At 40.8% G+C, this 16,163-nt stretch overlaps 1 long non-coding RNA gene across 3 annotated transcripts in view; it reads left to right on the top strand.

Moving 5' to 3' along the window:
• The window catches only part of LOC135099564 (uncharacterized), a 226,580-nt gene that overhangs the window by 84,971 nt on the left and 125,446 nt on the right, over positions 1–16,163 (top strand). For all 3 annotated transcript variants that reach the window (XR_010268142.1, XR_010268144.1, XR_010268139.1), the window contains exon 2: positions 14,009–14,242. This is a non-coding gene — a long non-coding RNA (uncharacterized LOC135099564). The remainder of the gene's footprint in view (positions 1–14,008; positions 14,243–16,163) is intronic.

The raw sequence follows: 16,163 nt of genomic DNA, 5'->3' as shown, positions 1-16,163 counted from the left end.
AGTTCAAGAGTTCAAGGGTGAAAAGGAAATGAAAGACTGAAACAGTACTGGGGAGCAGTTGCATTAGTGAAATAGGCAGCACAAGCGTGAGAGTAAGTAAATGAGAGATAAAGACATAAAAGCAGGAATGTTTATTTCCAGCTGAGTGTAAATGACGTGTTATTCTGTAGATAGTGGCCTTGGAAATCCCTGGTGGGGGACATTATGTAGTTTATGAGACAAAAATGTGGGGAAAAAAAAAAAGTTTGCTATCTGCAGATGAGCGTTTGATTGCGTTGCTCACGATGAAATGTACTCAGCTTAAACACAAAAGATGGTAGCCTTAAATCTCCCTGATAACACCGGAGGCGCCGTAATGACACTGTGAGATGAAAATGTAAAGAAAAAAGAAAAAAAAATGGTTAATCTGTACTTGGTTATTAATCATGTACATTAAATCGAAAAGTGCTTATGTCAGCTACAAATGATAATGACCTTGAAAATCCCGTGTGAAGCTGGAAAGGGACGGAATCTAGTTGTAAGATAAATAAGTCAAAAAAGGTTCATCCGATTTGAATGTTAATAGAGAAGTTTTCAGCCAAAAAAAAAAAAAAAAGAGAATAAGAAAATTAAACGAGAAAAGTGGAGAAAATATCAAGTGAATCTTTCATTTAATCAAGTATTTCATTACACAGACTGCATGCAAATGTTTATCTATTATCAGAGAGAGGCGGGAGAGAATTAGAGCCATAAGACAGAGACAGTGGTAAGAATCCCGTCTGCTGAAAGTAAAGAAAGGTCAGCTGGCGAAGTGTACTCAGTGAACTGTTACTGCCGGGGTGGTGCACAACGTTAATTGAGAAGTGAGATGAAAGAGGAAACATTGGAAGCTGAGGAATTAAAAAGATCTGCAGTCGAGGTGTTGCTAAAGGGGAGTTTTAATGAGAGTCTTGTTTAAAGAGAAAGCAGCAGAAAGATAGACAGGAAGAGAGAGAGAGAGAGAGAGAGAGAGAGAGAGAGAGAGAGAGAGAGAGAGAGAGAGAGAGAGAGAGAGAGAGAGAGAGAGAGAGGAAACTCATGGTATTTTTTGTTCTAGAACATGTTTTGTTTTTGCGGTAAAGATTTAAAAAAAATCACATTATTATAGATACAAATCAGCGCCAAACAACATCAGTGACAGTGCTTCTCTCTCTCTCTCTCTCTCTCTCTCTCTCTCTCTCTCTCTCTCTCTCTCTCTCTCTCTCTCTCTCTCTCTCTCTCTCTCTCTCTCTCTCTCTCTCTCTCTCTCTCTCTTCCCACTTCTCCCTCGAACGCTTTGGACCCTTTTCCGGGACTGTCATCTCAGTGGTCTTTTTTTTTTTTTTTATTGTATTTTGTTTCCCTTGGCCAGTGTCCCTCCTACATAAAAAAAAATATATCAGAGAAGGAAAGAGAGAGGGGAAATATATATCAGTTATTCTTTTAAGTTTCTGAGACGAACAATATCCAGAGTGACTCCCGAACGTCAAAGAGCAAACCAGGAAGTCATTCTATAGCTTCTCACTTATCAACTTATCCACGTGCCGCTTCCTTTTAGCCAAGTCTTGTGTTATGGATGTGTGTGGCTGTGTTCCGGGGCAAGGCGAGTGAAGACAAGGGTTGGGGGAACAGAGGATGATAACCAAGTGTTGCATTGTGTTGACTGCTGGGAATTTTTTTATGATACGGAGAATGGAGAAGTGAGTCAGAGAGAGAGAGAGAGAGAGAGAGAGAGAGAGAGAGAGAGAGAGAGAGAGAGAGAGAGAGAGAGAGAGAGAGAGAGAGAGAGAGAATGTACTAACCATTGCTAGTTTCAGTATGACCACAAATAAAGATCTGTGTGTGCGTGTGTGTGTGTGTGTTTATGTAGGAGGGGCACCTTCCAAGGGCAACAAAAATCTAATAAAAAAAAAAGCCCACTGAGATGCCGGTCCCGAATGGGGTCCGAAGCGGTGGTCAAAAACTGAAGGATAGGTGTCTTGAAACCTCCCTCTTGAAGGAGTTCAAGTTATAGGAAGGTGGAAATACAGAACCAGGAAGGGAGTTCCAGAGTTTACCAGAGATAGGGATGAATAATTGGGAATACTGGTTAACTCTTGCATTAGAGAAGTGGACAGAATAGGGGTGAGAGAAAGAAGAAAGTCTTGTGCAGCGAGGCCGCGGGAGGAGGGGAGGCATGCAGTTAGCAAGATCAGAAGAGCAGTTAACATGAAAATAGCGGTAGAAGACAGCAAGAGATGCAACATTGCGGCGGTGAGAAAGAGGGTGAAGACAGTCAGAGGAGAGTAGTTGATGAGACGAAAAGCTTTTGATTCCACCCTGTCTAAAAGAGCGGTATAAGTGGAACCCCCCCAGACATGTTAAGCATACTCCATACATGGACGGATAAGGCTCTTGTACAGAGTTAGCAGCTGGGGGAGGTGAGAAAAACTGGCGGAGACGTCTCAGGACACCTAAGTTCATAGAAGCTGTTTTAGCTAGAGATAAGATGTGAAATTTCTAATTTAGATTATAAATAAAGGACAGACAGAGGATGTTCAGTGTAGAAGAGGGGAACAGTTGAGTGTCATTGAAGAAGAGGGGATAGTTGTTTGGAAGGTTGTGTCGAATTGACAGATGGAGGAATTGAATTTTTGAGGGATTGAACAATACTAAGTTTGCTCTGCCCCAATCAGAAATTTTGGAAAGATCAGAAGGCAAGCGTTCTGTGTGTGTGTGTGTGTGTGTGAGTGTGTCTGTGTGTGTGTGTGTGTGTGTGTGTGTGTGTGTGTGTGTGGAGAAAAACGAGTGTATTTTTTGTATTACTTGTGTTTGTTGTCAATAAACTACTACTACTACTACTACTACTACTACTACTACTACTAGTACTACTTACTACTTCTACCACTAGCACTACTACTACCGTGTGTGTGTGTGTCTGTGTGTGTGTGTATGTATGTGTGTGTGTGTGTGTGTGTGTGTGTGTGTGTGTGTGTGTGTGTGTGTGTGTGTGTGTGTGTGTATGTGTGTGTGTGTGTGTGTGTGTGTGTGTGTGTGTGTGTGTGTGTGTGTGTGTGTGTGTGTGTGTGTGTGTGTGTGTGTGTGTGTGTGTGTGTGTGTGTGTGTGTGTGTGTGTGTGTGTGCGTGCGTGAGTGCGTGTGCGTGCGTTAGTGAGAGTGAGAGGGAGAGTCACAGGTCCCACAGGTAAAGTCATTGTCGGCACACACCTCTATCACCTGATTGGCCAGGAAGAGAGATCTACTACCTTGTCCCACTGGCGGCCCCGTTATGAAGATTTAGCTTTTTCTTCTTTCCTGTTCATCCGCGGCTGACATCTTCACCTGTACACAAAGACTGCGAGTTAAGCTGCTGGGTGAGTGGAAATCTAGGAACTCAGTGGATGATTACACGTAACCCTGTTAGTGCTAGACAACTCTTTTCGTAATCATTTACAACATTCTAGCCCTTTTTATCTTAAATGGTTATGTTACCTAGGAAACAAAGTCAAGTCTCTACTCCTTTGTTTTCTATGGCCATGCAAACATTAATTTACGGTGGTCTAAGTTTTAAAAGAAGTCCACAGCAGTGAAAAGGCTAATGTATATTCCAGCTGCACGCTCAGTAATTTTATCTATATTGACAATGATGAATAAATAAACTTACAGGTGACAGTTTAATCAATATACAAGGTAGAAAATATCTGTTTTTGGTTTCTGATCTCTATATGTAATTAATCTCCTATTTTAATTACATTGCACGAGGGAGAGACTGGATTAGTGTGTCCTCTGTAGGTATTCCACTGCACATTGGCTAGTTTCAACAAGTCCCTCCTCTGTTCTGGTAGTTTTGGAGGCAAAAGCAGATTTGTGAGCCAGGACATGGCATCCATTCAGTTGAGTGTTCTACTTTGTATTATTCATATGAGTATATTTGCATATGACCAGCGCAACAGTTTGCAATTGCTATTAATTAACACTTTCAGTACTGTGGCATCAGGACTGTGATATTCTGAATATCATTAGAATTTCTTATTAAGTTAAAGAAAATACTTTTATATTCCGGCTTTTACAAATCGTCTGGAATTAATCATTCTCTCTCTCTCTCTCTCTCTCTCTCTCTCTCTCTCTCTCTCTCTCTCTCTCTCTCTTCTCTCTCTCTCTCTCTCTCTCTCTCTCTCTCTCTCTCTCTCTCTCTCTCTCTCTCTCTCTCTTTCTCTCTCTCTCTCTCCTCTCTCTCTCTCTCTCTCCTCTCTCTCTCTCCGTGTGTGTGTGTGCGTGTGCGTGTGTGTGTGTATGTGTATGTGTCTATGTGTCTCTCTCTCTCTCTCTCCGTGTGTGTGTGTGTGTGTGTGTGTGTGTGTCTGTCTGTATGTGTGTGTGTGTGTGTGTGTGTGTGTGTGTGTGTGTGTGTGTGTGTGTGTATGTCTGTATGTGTGTGTGTGTGTGTGTGTGTGTGTGTGTGTGTGTGTGTGTGTGTGTGTGTGTATGTATGTGTCTGTATGTGTGTGTGTGTGTGTGTGTGTGTGTGTGTGTGTGTGTGTCGACTAACAATCGAATGTTTCATAGAGTTTTAAAAATTATCTGTATTATTGAATAGATTAAGTGATCACTTTTGTGGGCATTAAATTGTACGCACTGTGGAAAATATTTTTTTATCCCTTTTCAAATGCACAATATAATTCTTTTTCGGTAAAAAAAAAAGTGTAAAATAAAACTCTATCGACATAAATGTAAGCCGCATGGAATATTCCTTAATTTGTCAATAGAAAACTGGAACAAACTGGAATAAAAGACGTCATCAAGCTCTCGAGATGTAGTTGTACTTAAGTGATGCAAGCGACACCTCACCTGTACCGTGCGTTGCACCAGGCGTGTGATAATAGCAGACGGATTTTTATAATCTGTTGGTGTGAGAAATATGGACGTGTTTTATGTACCCACATGTGCTTTTTATTAAATATAAGTGTGCGTACCTCTTGAAGTGGGCGTCCTAGAGCTGGAGGGGACAACTGGTCAAGTTCATGGTTGAGTATTATAAAATGCTGCACCATCGCAACCACTCAACGCGAATCATATGCATGTCAGTGAACAAAGCTGCGCGATAAAGAGGAAAGTACAAATGAACGGAATCTGATCTTCTGTTCACAGATGTTCGATTTAGGCTGAAGGACACGCATGGAAGTGTTGATTCAGAGTAGGTACAAGAAGCAGGCTGGCTGGCGGTACAATGGTTAGCGTGGGCTGCGAACAAGCAAGAAGTCCCGGGTTTGAATCCATGGCTGTATGAAGACAATTTTGGCGTATCTCCTTTCATGTTGGTGTGTCTTAATCTCAACAACACAGTGTAGAAGGCCTCGTCCTGCAGTACACGTATGAAGGCTGATGGAAAAAAAGAACGAAAAAAGATAGAATGTTTTGACTTAGTAATCTAAGAATACCTTGATAGTATTCGGACATCGACCATCAGTTAAAGCACGCATCACCAGACCACATGTCTCGCTTTTCTCGAACGAAAGACCTGGAACAAGAAAAACATCCTGTGCTGCTTTTGTTCCCTTCCTAATATCCGTTCCCTTTGTCCTTGAACATAAATCTGCGAGGTGAACACAGCAGCGTGAAGGGGCGACTGTTTTATGTTCCAAACCATAATTTCCTTCACTAAGAATTTTCCGGTTACAGATTTATCAAGCAAACAATAAAGGGGAGAGAGAATTTTGACTTTTTATGATTCGGTAAGGAGGAAAGCGCGTCACTACACAAAGGTAGCGCACAACACCGAAAGGCTTATTATTTCCCTCTCGTTGCCCTCCAGCACGACAAGAGCGCTTGTCAAGTGACGCTACCATCACCCCACGTTGTTACATGACGCTCCAATGCCAGCACCTCATGTTTACTGTGTTCTCATAATGGTCACTACAACAAACTTATTTCTAGGAAAACCATCTTTGTCACTGACGACAGGGAATAGGAAGATGAAAACCTTATTGCTATGACGCCACAGCAACGAGTTTATATAACACTGGCAAGCGTTAGGAGAGAACGCAACGCATCTTACCAGAAGTTGCCGTAAGTTGAGAATGCGATTGAACCTTGATGCCACGAGTCGAATACTACTGCGCATGTGACACATTGTCCCTGGCAAGCGGTGCAAGAGAGAGCGCAATCCCTCTTATGAGAAACTGCCGCAAGCCAAGGACGAACTCTTCACCTAAAGGCTGAGAGCCGAGCATTACTGCCTATGTATCAAGTAGTTGAGTGAGCAGCCGTAATTGCCTGACTTCCTTTGTGTGACGCAAGGGAGGAATGGAAAAGTCAGGGATGAACGCTTTCTTTGAGTAGGGAATAGTTACTCGTATTAGAGGCCTGACTTTATTCATAAACAACATTCCTGGATTCCACATATGTGTGTGGTGCCCTGCGTCTAGGAGAGGTCACTATCTTTTGACATTCTTAATTTATGGCATGGAAAGAAATTGGTGCATCCAACACACCACACCACACACACACACACACACACACACACACACACACACACACACACACACACACACACACACACACACACACACACACACTACTCACACACACACACACACACACACAACACACACACACACACACTAAAAGAACTCTCTGTATTCACACACTCAAGATATTTCGAGACTGTATAACAAAAAATCTCATAAAAACATCACGTCGTATGTAGAGATATCGCTTGTGTACTAATTAACTTTTTTTTTTTTTTTTTTTTTGCAGATAGCGCAATATATGTTTATATGTTCTGTATTTTTCTTGTCAGCAAATCGTCAGAAGCTGGCTGAGTATAGCTGTATTAAGCAAAAATATTTTACCTGTTAGATTCGTTATTCTTTTGGCTGCAGGCAAGGGTGTAACCTCTGTGTGTGATGGATTGCAGTTTTGCTTCGAGAAACGCTTACGTGTACATTAATTTGCACACACACACACACACACCACACACACACACACACACACACAGAGTAAATATCACCACATTTGATATCAATGCTATTCAACACTGTAAGGACTTTTTGTTGCTGTTTAATGTTGTCACCCGATCTTTTACCCATACTTCACCTGGATTACCTGGCACTTCCTTGTCCAGTGGTCATTATCACGCGTCAGTCCAGCACATGACCAGCCAGGATGGAATAATGCTTGTGGTACACCCAGGGCTTAGCTGAACTTTTCCAACACTGTGGGCCATTTTGACACGAGTTGAGGACCACTACTAATAATATATCTATCTATCTATCTATCTATCTATCTATCAATCTATCTATGTATCTATTACAAATATTTTATTTTTGCATATAAAATTAAGCAGTATATTAAGTAAGAACGTTCGCGGGGCCACAACGAGTCAACTCACGGGCCATTCGTTGCCCGCTGGCCTGCTGTTGGACCACATTAGCTCAACCAAGTTAAAACCTACGCTGTTTCTGTATTTCCGGCTGTCTATGACAAACTTTTTCAAGGAAGGAGGTTTGAAGACACTTCTCGTAATTTCTTATATTCTTTTTGAACAATTTCTGTTTTGGAACTGGCATCTTTAGTGGAACTTTTCTGCCGCCTTTTTTTTTTTTTTTGTCGTTAACCAGAACCTTTCTTACATAAAAAAAAAGTAAATAATTATTACGTGAAGTGTAGAATGGGGAGTTTTCAGAACTAGTGGTTGTCACCAGGTGGCAGCACAGACACAAACTCCTCTCTCACATACAAGCAATATCAGATATACCTATCAGTGTTATTCTATTAACATGAAGATGCAATGGGCTTATATAATATATTTTTCCTACGTAATCCCTTCTAAGTAGCAACACAAGTAAAATGAAACTCTTTTCATGAACAAATGTATATAAGTTGATTTTCTAGTGAATCGGCATTTAGATTTATTTGGTCATCTTAAGATCTCCAAATGAATACACTCTTGATAGGAAACGTCTTAATCTAGACGACAGTAAACATAAAGGCAACTTGTCTGTGACAGTCAAAAGTCCAAATTATATAGATCTCCTTCCTAATTTATGGAAACGGCAATTTAAAAAAAAAAAAAATGGCAACTCGAGTGTCCTGGCGATAGTAATGCTGTATCTCTAACCAAAACAAACACCTGACTCGGCCGCGCTGGTTGAACTTAAGAAACACGTTGTTGGACAAGAAGTTGAATGTTGCTGCGGTGCCCATCTCCACTACGCCCTAAGCAATGGATTACGGTAACTGGACACTACAGCAGCAGCAGGATCGCTTGAGAGATGTTTGTTTTGGTTCTCGATTAGTTTGCCTTGTCGCTCGCCTCGTGAGAGGGATGCTAAAATCCACACCAAAAAAAAAAAAGAAAAACTAGAGCCGTATATCACGATGTTACTGAGTAGGTTGTGTCATACTATATAGTACAGTGTAATTTTTTATTTTTTTCATTGTCCAAATCAATAGTTTTTATACTTGTAATATGCTTTATTTAAGATAATGCTAGCAGTTTACTCGATAGTCACACAAAAAAAAAAATTTACTTGACCACATTCTCTCAATATTATCCATACCGTATACTGAAAAGTCGATACATCATTTCAATAGTATCATGATGATCAATGTTCTATGCATCTTTACTCACCTGGGATTTACTACAACAGTATTTTAGCTCCCGTTTCTACAGTTAGATGAGCAGCAACGACATCTTGCTGTTTAGTTCCGAAAACTCCCCATTGAGATAAACCTGTGTCAGGCATTAAATTACTGCGGTTAGTGTTGTCATGAAGTAACACTAAGAGAAGAAGGAATAGATATGTTAGCGATACTCGGAAAGTGTCTTGTGTCAGGTGTGTGTTGGTGTCCCCTCACAAGATTTCATTAATCCACAGGTGAATGGCGTCACCAGGGTTACCTAGGGATCCTTACTTCACTACTTGGCCATTTCTCTGTAAGCCGCTAAACACACACACACACACACACGCACACACGCACACCACACACACACACACACACACACACACACACACACACACACACACACACACACACACACACACACACACACACACACACACACACACACACACACACACGGAAGAAACCTATTCACATCTCAGTGCTTCTCGTGTTTTTTCAGCAAACATTGAAGTATTAAAGTCACACACTCCCCATCTCGCGGGTATCTGGAAGAGAAGGAAATATTTTTGCAGCGAAAGGGAAAAAATACAGAAACTTTCCCCATTCTGCCCTCCATTGAACCTGATCCTTTGAGCACTGTTATCTTGCACCCTCCTTTGGCTCTCACCTGTCTGCTCTCAAGTGTACTGGTGAATGATTTGCAGCATTTTCTTATTTATTTTACTTTTTTTTAGTTTGTTTCTTCGTCTTGTGCATCCAGCTAGCACAGCCCCAGTGTCATCTTGCTCGGTCTTCTCCTCTTTCTCCTTTGATGCTTCTCTTTCTATATCTTTTCCTCCTCCTCCTCCTCCTCCTCCTCCTCCTTCAACTGTGTATATATTCTCCTTCTCTTCCTCCCTGCTTCTCATACCACCTCTTCCTCCGCTTTCTCCTCTTTCTCGTCTTTCCCTTCGTCCTGCTTTTCCTCCCTTCCATTTAATATCCGTACTGAGAGTAAAAGGGAATGAAGAAACAGTTTACTCGATAAGACAAAGAAAATTTTAATCATAGCTGACTTCCGTTGCGTGGCACTCTTTGGAATTAACGCCAAGTGTCGCCTGTCATTACTGTTTGGGGATTGTGAAGGAAGTCCAGGAGTGAGAACATGTCACCCCAACGATCACGAGAGCTGATGTATCTACTCTCATTAAAACAGGTGAGCTGTTCCTTTTAAATTAAGTACTGAGTGAGTAAAAAAGAAAATTGTTGCTTACGGACTGTATTTTCAAGACCAGAGGGATTGTGTCATTGATTTTTGTAAGAAGGAAACGAAGGTGTAAGGAAGCTGGAGTTTCTGATGTCAACGGTTATCCATAAAAACAAAGGAAGGTTTAAGGATTATCAATTCTCTGTCAGACGAGAAGGGAACTGTCAGACAGAGTAGCTATGATATTGCTACGCTCGTTTACTGTTTTATTGCTATGGTTGTCCTTTTAAATGTTGATAATACTGTTAGAAAAATGTTTAGCTGGACATACACAGAGGATGAATAGTATGTTAATGTGTCTAACCTGGGCTGCAGAACTGTTTGTGGGGCTGTGATACAAAAAAAAAAGAAGTATATGTTAAAGGTGATTATGGAAAAAAATCGCGTAGTTGTGAAGTGTTCATGGATTTTTTTTTTCTTTCGTCCACACAGATATAGGCACCAGGTCTTTGCTTTAATCCGCCTTGCCTAAAAATGGAATCTTCTTGGGAAATGGTAAATACGCAAGAACTTGAGATGCAGTCATGAGCAAACGTAGAGTAACGTTACGCATTCATTTCCATTATTTATAGCGTTTTTCCTTAATCTTTAATCACTAGGTGAGTTGACAACCTTAACAACATGAGACCTGGCTGATTCGCAGTCGTTCAGAGGACACAAGATTGAGGAAAAGCTCTACACACAGTGGAAATAAGAGTGACATATTTATCAACTTATGTCCCTGATTATACAAATATTATCCAGACACATCACTCAGCTGTCCGCGCGATCTGTTCTGAGATTAAGAGCTGGAGTGATGTGGTAAAGAGACCTGATGGTTAGCGGGATGGTCAAAGCGGGATACTGCACATTGTGGCTTGGTGCACGTCACCACCCACACTGAATAAGAGTATAAGATTGCATCACTTTCATAAACAAACTTTGGTAATTTTATTTGTTTATTTATTCATTTTTGCTTTTCGCCTGAGATGAAAATTGGTCTTCATTTTCATATCAAAAGTAGGAAACTTAAGCCAAACTTTAGAGCATTGACACCCTTGACTGAACGAAAGTAATCATACCAAGAACCGCAAGATGTGATAAAAAAAAATTATATATATATATATATATATATATATATATATATATATATATATATATATATATATATATATATATATATATATATATATATATGTATATATATATATATATATATATTATATATATATATATATATATATATATATATATATATATATATATATATATATATATATATATATATATATATATATATATATATATATACGAGTATATATATATATATATATATATAAGCAAAAAAGAAAAAATGTCCAGAAATTAATTAATTTGTTATGAGAGTGACAACTTGTAACATTATAGATTTTGAGATATATTGATTTCTCAATAGTCCTCATAATAATATGTCATATTTGTCAACTCATTTATTCATTATTACCATACGTACATGTTTTTATAAATGTATATATTTACCTGGAAATTGAGGTTGTGATAAACACCGTCACTAGCATTCATTTACATGCAAAGACAACTCCATTAGCTGGCAAATATTATATATGTTTTTTTTATTTATTTTTTATTTTATTTATCTTTGATTCTGGAACGGAAGGGAATGACTGATGTCTGCTTTTGTTTTCCATTTGTTATCATTAATTATTTTGTGTTTTGTATTGGTTATTATTGTTGTTTGTTTGTTTGTTAGTTGGTTGATTTGTTGATTGGTTTATTGTTGTTGTTGGTGGTGGTGCTGGTCGTGATGGTGGTGGTGGTGCTGTTGTTGTTGTTGTTGGTGGTAGCGTTTTTGTTGTTGTTGTTGTTGTTGTTGTTGTTGTTGTTGTACCTACTGGCTCCTCCTCCTCCTCCTCCTCCTCCTCCTCCTCCTCCTCCTCCTCCTCCTCCTCCTCCTCCTTCTCCTCCCTCCTTTCTAACCACAATATATAAGATACAAGACGCAGAAGAAAGTGGTCTCACAGTACACGGCGATGGACAGATAGAGTCCCACGACAAGGGAGACATGCTGCAGATTCACACCGATCAATACTGACACCTCTTACCTGTACTTAATGTTGATGAAGTGCGCCTCTCTCTCTCTCTCTCTCTCTCTCTCTCTCTGACGCTGGAAATTTTCTTGCTAGCCATATATTTTCATTTTTTTGCGTAGCGTCTTCGCGGTGCAACGGTCAGCGCGCTTGCCTAAGAATCCTCTGGCACCGCTTTGAATCCAGGCTGTGGCAGGCGGCGCACGGCTCACCCAGCTCTTCATCTCTCCTTCGGGTCGATGAAATAGGTACCTGGGGAAGGCAAACTGTGGAAACCTGGATGCTTCAGTGCCCCTGTGTCCCGGGCTGAGGGGAATAATACAACGCAGGGTCAAAGGCCGCTGAGAAAGAGATTAGAACTGAGGTCAGGAGTAGTTGTAGTGCATGCTTCCTATTTCATCATAGTTTTACCTCTTCGTGTGAATGTTCGCTTTGATGGTTTGTTTTCCTTCTCTCCTCTCCTCTCCTCTCCTTTCTTTTCTTCTTTTCTCCTTTTTCTCCTTTTTCTCCTCTCCTTTTTTCTCCTCTCCTCTCCTTTCTTCTCCTTTCCTTTCCTTTGCTTTCCTTTCCTTTCCTTTGCTTTCCTTTCCTATTATTTCCTTCCTTTCCTTTCCTTTCCTTTTCCTTTCCTTTCCTTTTGCTTTCCTTTCCTTTCCTTTCTCTCTCTCTCTCTCTCTCTCTCTCTCTCTCTCTCTCTCTCTCTCTCTCTCTCTCTCTCTCTCTCTCTCTCTCTCTCTCTCTCTCTCTCTCTCTCTCTCTCTCTCTCTCTCTCTCTCTCTCTCTCTCTCTCTCTCTCTCTCTCTCTCTCTCTCTCTCTCTCTCTCTCTCTCTCTCTCTCTCTCTCTCTCTCTCTCTCTCTCTCTCTCTCTCTCTCTCTCTCTCTCTCTCTCTCTCTCTCCACCAATTACTCCAAAACTCCAATCTCGTTCTCTCTTTCATTGACTTATCTTTCACTATTTTATGCTTTTTACGTAAGTTCTGGTCGTCCCCATTTTTTCCTAAATGTGTTAAGTCGTTAAGAATTTTTTTTTTTTGTGACTTGACAAAATGGAACTAGAGTTGGGCAAAAAATTATACTTACTTGAAGCAACCGCTGAAAAAAAAGACAGACTCAGTCATGATAAAAGTAGGAGGAAAGTTAAGAGAAGTCGTGTGTGTGTGTGTGTGTGTGTGTGTGTGTGTGTGTGTGTGTGTGTGTGTGTGTGTGTGTGTGTGTGTGTGCACACTTTTGCCTTTTTTTTACCGATCAGCGGATAGCGGACATCTTTTCTTGGTACTGTCAGTAAAATAATTTCAACTCATGTATTAAAAGTGTTAAAATTTAAACCTTTTCCACGTCTCTCTTCGTCATATCGTCGGGTTACTGCTCTTTGTGCCGCCGGTGCCTCGTGTAAGGTGAGCCTCTACCAGTCTCTTCTCACCAGTATATTTACGGCATCAAAAAGACACTTTCTATGCTACCATTGTGCGAGGTGTTTTGGATAAGCCGCGTCAGTACCTCGAGCGTAGCGGGAAGGCATGTAGCAACTTAATCACTCGCTGCAGGCTATATATAGTATATAAAAAAAAAAGTGTATTATGATGCTCGTGTTCTAATTGGAAACTCTTGGATCACGCCTTCGTCAGCTCGTCAACACCACCAGCCTCGTTATCACCGGAAGGGGAGGGTTGAAGTTCTTATGAGAGGAAATCGTTTAAACGCGTTGAACATTATTGGCTCTTATTCCTTCTCCAACTGTCGTCTCATCTCTGTCGCTGTCTCCTAGCAGTGTCCTCGGCTCCATCGCAGGGTTGAATAAAATTGGAAGTTAAATTTTATTGCTGCTTCTCACAGTGTGTTGTATCAGTGTGTTAAGTATGGATGGATGGATGGAAGGGGGATAGACAGTTGGGGAAAATAAGAAGAAACTAGGGGAAGATAATAGGTTGGGTTAAGTGACGAAGCAAAATAGAAGGATAAAAGATGACGTGCAGACCGTCATTGCTATATTCTATTATAACTCATTAGCGTAGCTATATTTTATTGGTATTTTCCAATATACAGTAACGCCGATGCTTTTTCAATATACAGTAACGCCGATGCTATGTCTCCTCAGGTCCCCTGTCCGTACCACTGTCCGTACCGCATGGTGCTGCCTCGCGCGGCTCACATCTAGCTGGTACCCCTCGTGAATTGTAGAAGGGACCGGAATCCAAACAAAACCACGACGCAGGGCGCAGTGGCAGACGCTCAACCCATCCCTCGCAGCCGGTAGTCTGAAGACGTCCTGGTATGACTACACCCCTCGCCTGGGGAGGGCAACGGCTGTGCTAACACGGAAGGATGTCAGGTGAGTCGACCCGACGCCAGCTAACACGCAGACATCCTCCCCTGACGACTCAGGGCGCGGAGGTACGGGGAGGGAGACTAAGAGAGAACACATACACTTGTATTGTTCTGTGATGTCCTCGTTGCGTATGATTTAGTGGTCGTTCCTGTTATTAAAAGACGAGTGTAAACGATGATCCTTTAAGGTTTTAGTTAGTGTATACTGGATTAGGTGCAGCCTGGTCCAATATATATATATATATATATATATATATATATATATATATATATATATATATATATATATATATATATATATATATATTGGATATGTATACATATTTTATTGAACACTTGCGTGTAAGCAAGTTCAGTGGAAGAAAGTCATGGCTATGAAAAATGGATATTTACAATGGTAACTACAGAATATTTACAGTGGTCACTACAGTCTCTCTCTCTCTCTCTCACTCACACACACACACTCTCTCTCTCTCTCTCTCTCTCTCTCTCTCTCTCTCTCTCTCTCTCTCTCTCTCTCTCTCTCTCTCTCTCTCTTTCTTTTCAAAGGCCTCCCTTCACTTACTACTACCTTACTTACCTTCCTCCTACCATCACTCCTCCCATATGAGTAGTCTATCTATCTTTTCTGTTAAATACTGGAATAACTTCTTTTTTTTTAAGCAGTGGTAACGCTAAAATGAGATAATTAGTGTTCTTAGACGTTTCAGTGTTTTATATCGGCAACTTTTAGCAGGTTGTATTGGAAAGCATTGGGGTTTTCAAGGATTTTAGAGATAATTTAACAAGAATTCTGCAATGTCTGTCGAAGAGACATCCTTGGTAAGTCGTGTATTCTTTTTCTGTGGCGTTTCAAAACACTCCTTATGAGAGAACAAATGGTTACGAATACAAGGCTAAGTGAATCGTCCTTTAATAACCTCTCAGTCTGCTTTAATCTACCTGGACAAACTCACCTTGAATTACTTGTGTGTATATCTATGTTTGTACGCAGTTCCAAGCAGCGTATTATAGCGGTAAGCAAGGGTTGTGGTCGTGACGTCAGGAGGAGGCACTTAAGTATTTCACTGTATTTTTGAGTTTGTGTCGGGAGATGTAGGAACTGGGTCACTACATCGACCAGCGAAATGAAAGGCGACGTCAACACATGAATGGATGATGGGCCGTCCATGAATAACTGGATCAGAGAAAGGAGAGAAGAGGAAGACCTTCATGTGTGTGTGTGTGTGTGTGTGTGTGTGTGTGTGTGTGTGAGAGAGAGAGAGAGAGAGAGAGAGAGAGAGAGAGAGAGAGAGAGAGAGAGAGAGAGAGAGAGAGAGAGAGAGAGAGAGAGAGAGATGATGGAGAAAAATGAAAGGGAAACACGAGACGGAATGAAATTATTTTACCGTTCATCTTTATTATAACCGGCTAATGGATTTCTTTCTTCTTCTCTCTCTCTCTCTCTCTCTCTCTCTCTCTCTCTCTCTCTCTCTCTCTCTCTCTCTCTCTCTCTCTCTCTCTCTCTCTCTCTCTCTCTCTCTCTCTCTCTCTCTCTCTCTCTCTCTTTAATTTTCCTTCAGGGTCACGAAGTTGACGTTATCACGATGCAGCGTTTTGAAGTCTTCCTAGCCTCTGTCTGAAATCCGAGGAGGATAACACGGGTAACCTTTCCTAAAGAGGAAGAACGGCTTTCAGTTTAAATCTTTCCATAATGGGCAGGTGTTATGTTAAGTTTAGTGTTTTGGAAGCGAGGCTGTGAAAGTTTGAATGGGTGTCTCCTTTCCACTTGTGACGTGCTCAAAGTTTAATGGTTTGAATTTTTTTTTTTTTCACTCGTTTGGTTTGTTTTGCTGGTGATAGTGTGTGTGTGTGTGTGTGTGTGTGTGTAGCCAGGATGGTCTCTCTAAGTCTCTTCCAGTCTTAATTCTTGCCCTTCCGTTGAT

The sequence above is a fragment of the Scylla paramamosain genome, chromosome 4 (assembly GCF_035594125.1).
Source record: "Scylla paramamosain isolate STU-SP2022 chromosome 4, ASM3559412v1, whole genome shotgun sequence".
Classification (NCBI taxonomy): domain Eukaryota; kingdom Metazoa; phylum Arthropoda; class Malacostraca; order Decapoda; family Portunidae; genus Scylla; species Scylla paramamosain.
This window is presented reverse-complemented; position numbering and strand designations above follow the sequence as displayed.